At 37.6% G+C, this 8,430-nt stretch overlaps 1 pseudogene; it reads left to right on the top strand.

Moving 5' to 3' along the window:
- Positions 1-2,171: 2,171 nt before the first annotated feature.
- Positions 2,172-2,227, top strand: LOC123667655 (annotated as a pseudogene).
- The last annotated feature ends 6,203 nt before the right edge of the window (positions 2,228-8,430 follow it).

The raw sequence follows: 8,430 nt of genomic DNA, 5'->3' as shown, positions 1-8,430 counted from the left end.
TAGTAAATAGTGTATCAATTACAGCAGTCCATTAAGACTTGAAGCGCTAATTACACTTGGTAAAATTGCCCTTTCATCACCGATTCAAGCCTCAACAATTTATTCTACAATATTAATCACATTTCTGTTACAAGTTCACAATAAAACGCCTACTATTTTTACGGTCATCAAAATTATTTTAAGGTTGACATCTCGACCCAATGAACCGATTTTTTTTGCGTCTTCTCTGTTCTCCGTGGCATTGGTTAAATCGGAGATTTTTGGTTATATTCAATTAATTAAATTGAATAATATTTTTTTGTTGATAAGTGTGATAGTTGTTAGACTCCCAATAACCATTCTATATCTGATTATACTTATAGTAATAGATTACTGACACAATTGTTATGGAGTCTCTGTCGAAATTCGATATCTAGTTTTAAAAAAATTAGAGAATCAATCATCAGTATCTATTACTATAAATATTTTAAGTGAAAAAAAATCAGTTAGTTCGTCATTGGTTGTGTATTTTATACCACTACGGTGGCAAAGTGTACTCTTGAAAAAAAAACGAGTGTACTTTAGACCACACGACTGAAATAAAACTTCCTTAGGTCCATGTAACTTCTGTTTCCCTCTCAACTTTCGTTCCGCTCCCGATCACAATTTTTTATAACGCTCTCGTCACGCATTCACCAGCTTACTCCCTATTTTGAGATGATATGAGCTCTATGAGAATTTGGTCTCCATTTGTCCACGTATTTATGAGGTTTATGAGATGGTTACACAGGGACGATCCACCCGATGGTAAGCGATCACCAGAAGTATCGCAAACATCCGTGGAAGTGGCATCTCGCAACAAATATAGTTCATGAGAAAAAGGTATTGACCCGAATAATACCTGATATTTACTTAAGATCTGCATATTCTACTCACTTAGTTACATCGATTTAGTAAAAATACAATACGAAACGAAAGTGGAACAACAAATTAATTACACGTAAGGCTGCCTTCAACAGATATTTTGTAAGTATTTCCAATTTTTCGCCTTGTTTTTTTTCTAATTTGATGTTACATTCTTCTGGATCGTCCTTATCAAAAATGTAATATAAAACTCAAATAAATAAAAACGCTGCAATTTAAAACATAGTTAATTATATAACATCTATGTGCTGTACAATAAAGAATAAAAATAAATAGTTTAAATAATTAACTTTCATACTTTATTTTTCAGGTTATGGATATTTTCTCTATTGATATTGATTGTCTGTCAGATATCACTATTAATGATAAGAGTAATGGACAATATTAAGTAAATATTATTAAAAAGCCAACATCTTAATTATATAGTAAATTTCTTATGCTAACATCCTCCAAATATTTAGTAATTACGGTATGTGTCAACCCTAATCACTAACTACCAAAAGAGCTAAAAATGTCCTTTTCATAAATAACGCCCAGCCGAAACGTCCGCTATTAGCGAGCGACCTTGGCTTAGATCAGGGATCGAACCCGCGATAAAAGCAAGGACAGCCGGTCCTTGAGGCGCTGCGTACAGTGGGCCGCATTTACATACGTCGTTATAAAAGTTTTAGTATTAGCTATTATTATAATCTACATACAGGTACAAGCGAAACACATTAAATTAAACCACGTGTACGACATCCGCCAATCCGCAGTGAAGCAGCGTAGTGGATTAAGCTCTGATCCTTCTCCCGCATAGAGAATGTGACCTATGCCTAGCCTAGGGATGTCACAAGCTGAATTGTGCCATATACGACACAATCTTTATCAAGTGTATATCAAAACTGTACTTCAGCTGTAAACCTATTTTTTACATAAACTATTGCCTCTATTTAGCTGATATATCTACTTATATATAAAACAATTATAAATGTTCAGTGAGGTAGGGCACAGCAGAAAAATTCATGTTAAAATAATGGGGCAGCCCGAATGGGGAAGTACCGACCTTACAGAAGATCACAGCTACATAACACTGCATTCAGATAACGTTGTGTTCCTTTGATGAGTAAGATAGATAGCTCCTGGGGAAACTGCGCTTGCGATGCTTCTGGTATTGCAGACGTGTGTAACCTACGGTAATCGCTTACCAGCAGGTGAACCGTACGCTGGTTTGCCAACCTAGTCGTAAAAAAAGTTAGCATGTTACCGACTGTACTCATGCATGCCCCCTGCATGGCCCCTGCGCAAGGATGACACGCAAAATCGTGAAGCGTTCCACATTTTTGGAACTTAAAAAGCCGACCGGTGGCGGGATAACCATCCAACTGCTGGCTTTAAAATACTCAGGCCAAAGACGGGCAGCAGCGTCTTCGGTGCGACAAAGCCAGCTCTGCGGTCACCAACCCGCCTGCTCAGCGTGGTGATTATGGGCAAAACACATGAGTTCACGTTATTTCTGACGTAAACTTGTGGAGCCCTATGTCCAGCAGTGGACTTTATAGGCTGTAATGATGACGACTGTACTCAGTAAAACACTTCATCGCTTAATGTTAACACGTGTACGCAACATTATTACTTAACCGTATTAATATCATACTGGTTATTAACCGCGGCCGTCCTCGCTTAGGAGCCGCAAGGTTGAGTTTCATTAACTTTTTACCTTCAGTTTTATAGACGTGATACGTTTTTATTATAATAATAGTTGAGTTCTATGGTTTAACTCAACATAGCATTTTAGATTACTTAATAACAGTGCTTTCAAGCATTGTTATGTTCCTGTGATGAGTAAGAGATCTCGCTTGTGATTCTGCTGGTATTAGAGGCACCTACCTATCCATCCATCAGTCTTTAACAGTCTAATGCTGGACATGGTCTCCCTTAAAGTTCATCAGTCCAACCGGTCCTGCGTCCTCTGAATCCAGCGGCTTCGTAGCCAGGAATAGCGAGGCCGTCAGGGACCTTAGGCCGAGATATCTTCGTGCCTATCATAAGGGTGGAAGGGGTTACCGTAGTTACCACGCTCGGCACTACGTGTTGGCGACCGTAGTGGATGGTATAATACTCAGGAGACGCTCCTGTCCGTCCCCTGGAATTTTCCCTCGACCCATCCTACGATCTCCACGGGAAGAATGAGAGTGGTGCTAAATTCTAACGCTGAGTCGTCTATAACTGCAATCGCTTAGCATCAGGCGAGGCGAACACTTGTTTGCCGAACTAGTTGGAACTAACTGGGTTTCTTCAAAGCATGTGTTTATACAGAAGTATTTTGCTCGAGTAGTTCATAATTATATAGACAAAGTAAAATTTAAAAAGGGGATAGGATTTTTTTGGAACGAAGTTCCTTACGGCAGGCTTGACATTTGGCTGGGCGACCGAACTGAAAAAAATGTGATACTAAAACCGTAAGAAAAATATATAACGGAAGTGACGTAATATCAGTCACACGACTGTATAATATGACGTTTGTAAAACTAAAATATTACTAGTAAACTTTTTTTAAAATTATTTATGTAATTTTATACTATCGACAAAAAGAAATAAAGACATATGTTTATTTTATTTCACTTAATACTTTGAATTATTTGTTATTTTCTAAAAATACTAAATTTCCTAAAAAATTTTATGTACTTAATTAAAAACCAATCAACAAAATTAATAAAAATCAAGATCTAGGAAATATATATAAAATTCAACATTTTTTTTTCAATTTGTGTTGCTTCTATACTATCCGAAGGAACTTCGTCCCTACCTGGTGTCCCATCACACCACACAATTTATATCATTTAAAATGTGATCTTGAACACCTACAGAATACCCCATTTGAAGGAACGCAGGAACGCAGTTAGGAATCGAACATTCTGTATATGTACAATAAGATTAGATGGTAATGATGATTGATTTTGACTAGCTCGTTGGCGCAATTTGTGACCCTGCTTTCTGCTCGGGGAGTTGTGGGTTCGATTTCGAGTCTGAGAAATAATACGCATGTTTATTTATTTATGATTTAAATGAATACACATTTCATTAAGTCACAGCAGGAAATGTCTTGTTCAAAATTTTTATGCAACTTTTCTGAGCAAGTATTTCAACCTTACTGCAACTTACATATTATTTACTGCTATCATAGCTAAGTGACGCTGTACTCAAGTAGTGTTTTATTCCTGGGGTGAGTAAGGAAGCCAGAGCACCTGGGGGGGGGGGGGGGGCAGGGTCAGCAACGCTTGCGATGCTTCTGGTGTTTCAGGCGTCCGTCAACCGTTTACCCTCAGGCGAACCGGACGCTAGTTCGCCACTGTATTGGTATAAAAATAATTAAATAAACATAGCGTTGTTTTTCATATTAATTATAAGGTAAAGTAGTTGGCATGCGAATATGTCGTGTGTCGGAAATAATTTATTCATCTATTAAAAAAAAAATCTGCATTTTCTTATAATGTGGTAACGCAAAAGTATTGTTATAATTTATGTTTGAATTCCTAAGTTGTGTGGACGTGTAAAGCCCGACTGTTAGCGATATTTTCTTTTCTACAAATTATTCTAACGCGACCTTAAAGAAGATCAAAGCTAAATAACACTGCTATCAAGCAGTGTTGTGTTCTTGTCACCACAAGTATCCCCCTTAAGAGTTGACCAGAACTCTTAAGGGGGATTGGAGAGTCGGCAACGTTGCTTCTCTTGTTGCAGGCATCTATAAGCTACGGAAATCAGTTACCATCAGGTGAACCATACGCTTGATTGCCGATTTAGTTGTATAAAAAAATACAGAGGGCGCTTTGACGTACTCTTATCCACAGACCTAGACGATGACGTTCGATAGTGGATATAAAATTTAGGAAATCAAAATGTATAAAATAGATATATATATAGAGGGATCACACTAATTTTCATCAGTTTTTACAAGTTTGATTTAAAATAAAGCAACGTGTCCTGACCATGAACAAATGACTTTATTTAAAAAAAGTAACGATACAGATAATGTCTTGTTTACAAGTCTGTAAATTTTAGCCTTTATAAATTCCTATTTACTACTAGCCATATGTCAAAAGTTAATAGTAATTTTTTATTTCTTTAGTATTAAAACCTTTCGTAGGCCCCAAGGAATATACGAAGACATAAATTAGCCGAATTGGTCAAACCATTATCGAGTTATGCGCTTAGCAACATTCATTTTTTAACCGACTTCCAAAAATGGAGGAGGTTCTCAATTCGACTGTATTTTTTTTTTTTTTTTTTATGTATGTTACATCAGATCCATTCATTCATCCATCATTCATCCATCATCATTTCATCCATTCCGTCTACCCTCGCGGTGTAAGCAGTGTTTTGTTCGGCTCCGTAAAATAAAATCTATTTCTATTGTTATCAGTAATTTATTAAGTTTTCATGGACTGTCAGTGGTTTAATTCTTTGATATATGTAATTTGTTAAGTTTTCGTGGACTGTCAGTGGTTTAATTCTTTGATAATATCGCTATGGTGTTGTGGACTCGGTGAGGTAATGTTTGACTTTACAACGTACGTTAGTCCATCAACCTATCTTTCTAAGAACAAGTTTCAAATAAGAGTGTTACAGGACGATACAGTGCGTGATATATTTGATATCCCATTTTATTAGTGAAAAAACATAACTGACTGGAACTATAAGTGTTTGTGTTCGGACAAAGTCTTACATTTCAAATATCTATACATAATAAATTACACCATCCGAAACAACGGCAGACTTTTCTATACGGACGTATACTGATACTCAATTATATTAGTGAAAAGACATAATCAATTGTGTTAAATTGTTGAGCTATAGCAAGTGCTTGTGTTCGGACTAGGCCATATATTTCAAATACCTGACAATTATAAAATGCCCCATCCAAAACAACTGCAGACTTTTCTATAATGACGCATTTTTTCACTCGTATTAGTTAACGATAGCTAGCGCAGCGGCTGTCATTGAGAATTAAATCTTGTTATTGCTCGAGAGCCGCAAGTTCAAAACCTAGTGTCATTATATTTTGTAACATTTGAATTATTATTATTATTTTTTTTGTTTAACATTGCACATATCAAGTATATTTATTAAAATAATAACTTTTAATTTTACTTATAATAAAGTTGAAACGTAACACTGATGTGAGGGTGTTTGTGTCGAGTTATATTGAGACAATCTGTGTAATTTAAATAAGGACACCCACCTCGAGTCCTGTGCAAAAACCATTACAAATCCGCTGATTCCCTGATATGTTTTGTTAAACACACTCACTCTTTTTAACACTATTTGCGGGGGATTGGCTTATAACGACTGTAAGACTAAAGAAGGTGAATTTAGTGCGACTAAGTTACTACAACACTGTAACATCTGTATCAAACCAAATTATTATCATACTACCTACAGTATCATCGCTCTCGTTGGTATAGTCGAGTAATATATTGACCAACTTTTTCGCCAAGCACACTTAAGATTGCGTGGCTCAGCGTGCAAACACTGGAATCAACTACCGGGGCCGAGAGTTCAAGACCTGAGCGCGGATCGCGTGGATGTTGCTTTTTCCATTTATTTATAATTTATTCAATATCGACACACTAAAATTATCTCAATGGCTAGTAAATCGAGCGAAATTGAATGTGCCGGCTGTAAAAATATAATAAAGAGTCGAAACACCCTCCGATGTTCAAATTGTATATTTGCATACGATCTTCTATGTGCCAACGTCTCTGAGAAAAAGTTCAACCTAATGACTAGAGAACAAAAACAATCGTGGACGTGCCACGGTTGTCGCAGTAAAGAGCCAAAAAGCGACAATTCTAACACGCCTATTCGACCCACTAATACAGCACCTGCGCAACCGATTACTTCTCCAGTTGAATCCGACACCAATAACATAACGATGCGCAAAGGGGCTAAAGAATCGGCACAAGCGCAACCACCAACTCCGGCCGTTGACCCGGCTATAATGCTAGCTATCAAAAACGAAATTCAGACCGCCGTAAAACACTCGGTAAAGGCCGCCATCGATTCCTTCTTTTCTAGAGAGTTTGACCAAATAAAATCCGAATTAAAAATTCTAAATGATATAAAAGAATCTATGGAATTTCTGACCGCTGAGTACGATCGAATCCAGGCACACGTTGAGGAGTCTGAAGAAAAAATAAAAAATCTTACTCAGGAAAACGCCAACTTAAACAAAACCCTCGAATCCTTATCTACGAGATTAATACTCCTGGAACAGCATTCCCGTGAAAACAACTTGGAGATTAATGGCATCCCTGAAAACAAATCCGAGAACCTATACTCAGTTATGAACCAACTTGGCGCTGTTATCTCTTTACCTATCCAGGAAACTGATATCATGGCGTGCACAAGAGTCCGTAAATTGGACGACTCAAGCAAAAGACCGCGTACCGTAGTAGTAAAGCTCCGAAACACTAGAATACGAGACTCTATCATAGCCGCAGTATCCAAATTCAACAAAAACAAATCAAGCGATCGCCTAAACTCAGGCCAACTGGGCTATAGCGTCACCAAATCCTTTATTTATGTATCTGAACATCTCTCTCCGTATTATAAAGCCCTGCACGCTCGCACTAGAACCATTGCAAAAGAAAAAGGCTTTCGATACGTGTGGATAAGAAACGGTCGCATATTCATAAGGAAGAATGATCAGTCACCGGCTAAGCAAATAAAGTGTTATGAAACCCTTAACAATCTTTAACTTACAATACTGCTTCACGATACCGAAAACACTCACCATAATGTTTAATATTTACTATCAAAACTTCCGTGGAATGAATACAAAACTGGACAACATACGTCTGGCGACACTGCAGTCAAAATACGACATGATAGTGGCGACAGAAACGTGGTTAGACAGCTCCGTTGTTGACGGTGAACTATTCTCCAACAGCTACAACATATACAGAAGAGACCGTCAATCTACCTCGCTATCACATAAATCAGGTGGAGGAGTCCTGTTTGCCGTTTCCGATAGATTTGAGTCACGCCGAATAGAACACTACGAGAGTATGCACGAAGACCTCTGGATTAATATAAAGTTTGAAAATGGCGGTGTGTCAAAAAACCTGTTGGTTTGCGTGTTCTACCTGCCACCACCCGTAGATGTTAATACCCTAAACGCAGTCTTGGACAACATAAGCTCAGTTATGCGGTCTTACCAGGGCGATCTTTTGATTCTGGGTGACTTTAACCTGGGTTTCATTAATTGGACTAGTGACGTTAATAATCCTGCGCAAACCTCACCCACGAACTATAGTAGTAACCTGGGCTTCTTACTAGTCGACTTTCTCTCGCTGAATAATCTAGTTAATTACAACAGCATAAAAAATCACAATGGACGCGTCTTGGACTTGGTACTTGCAAACTTTGAAAATATTAAAGTATCTAATTCTCTTGACCTGCTTAGTAAGTTGGATCCGCACCATCCAGTATTAGACATCGTAATCACGAAGAATCAGAATAAGGTCTTAACTAGTAAACCAT

This window comes from Melitaea cinxia, chromosome 28, assembly GCF_905220565.1.
Source record: "Melitaea cinxia chromosome 28, ilMelCinx1.1, whole genome shotgun sequence".
In the NCBI taxonomy this organism is placed as follows: domain Eukaryota; kingdom Metazoa; phylum Arthropoda; class Insecta; order Lepidoptera; family Nymphalidae; genus Melitaea; species Melitaea cinxia.
Note: the sequence above shows the minus strand (reverse complement) of the source record. Positions and strands in the feature narration are given on the sequence as shown.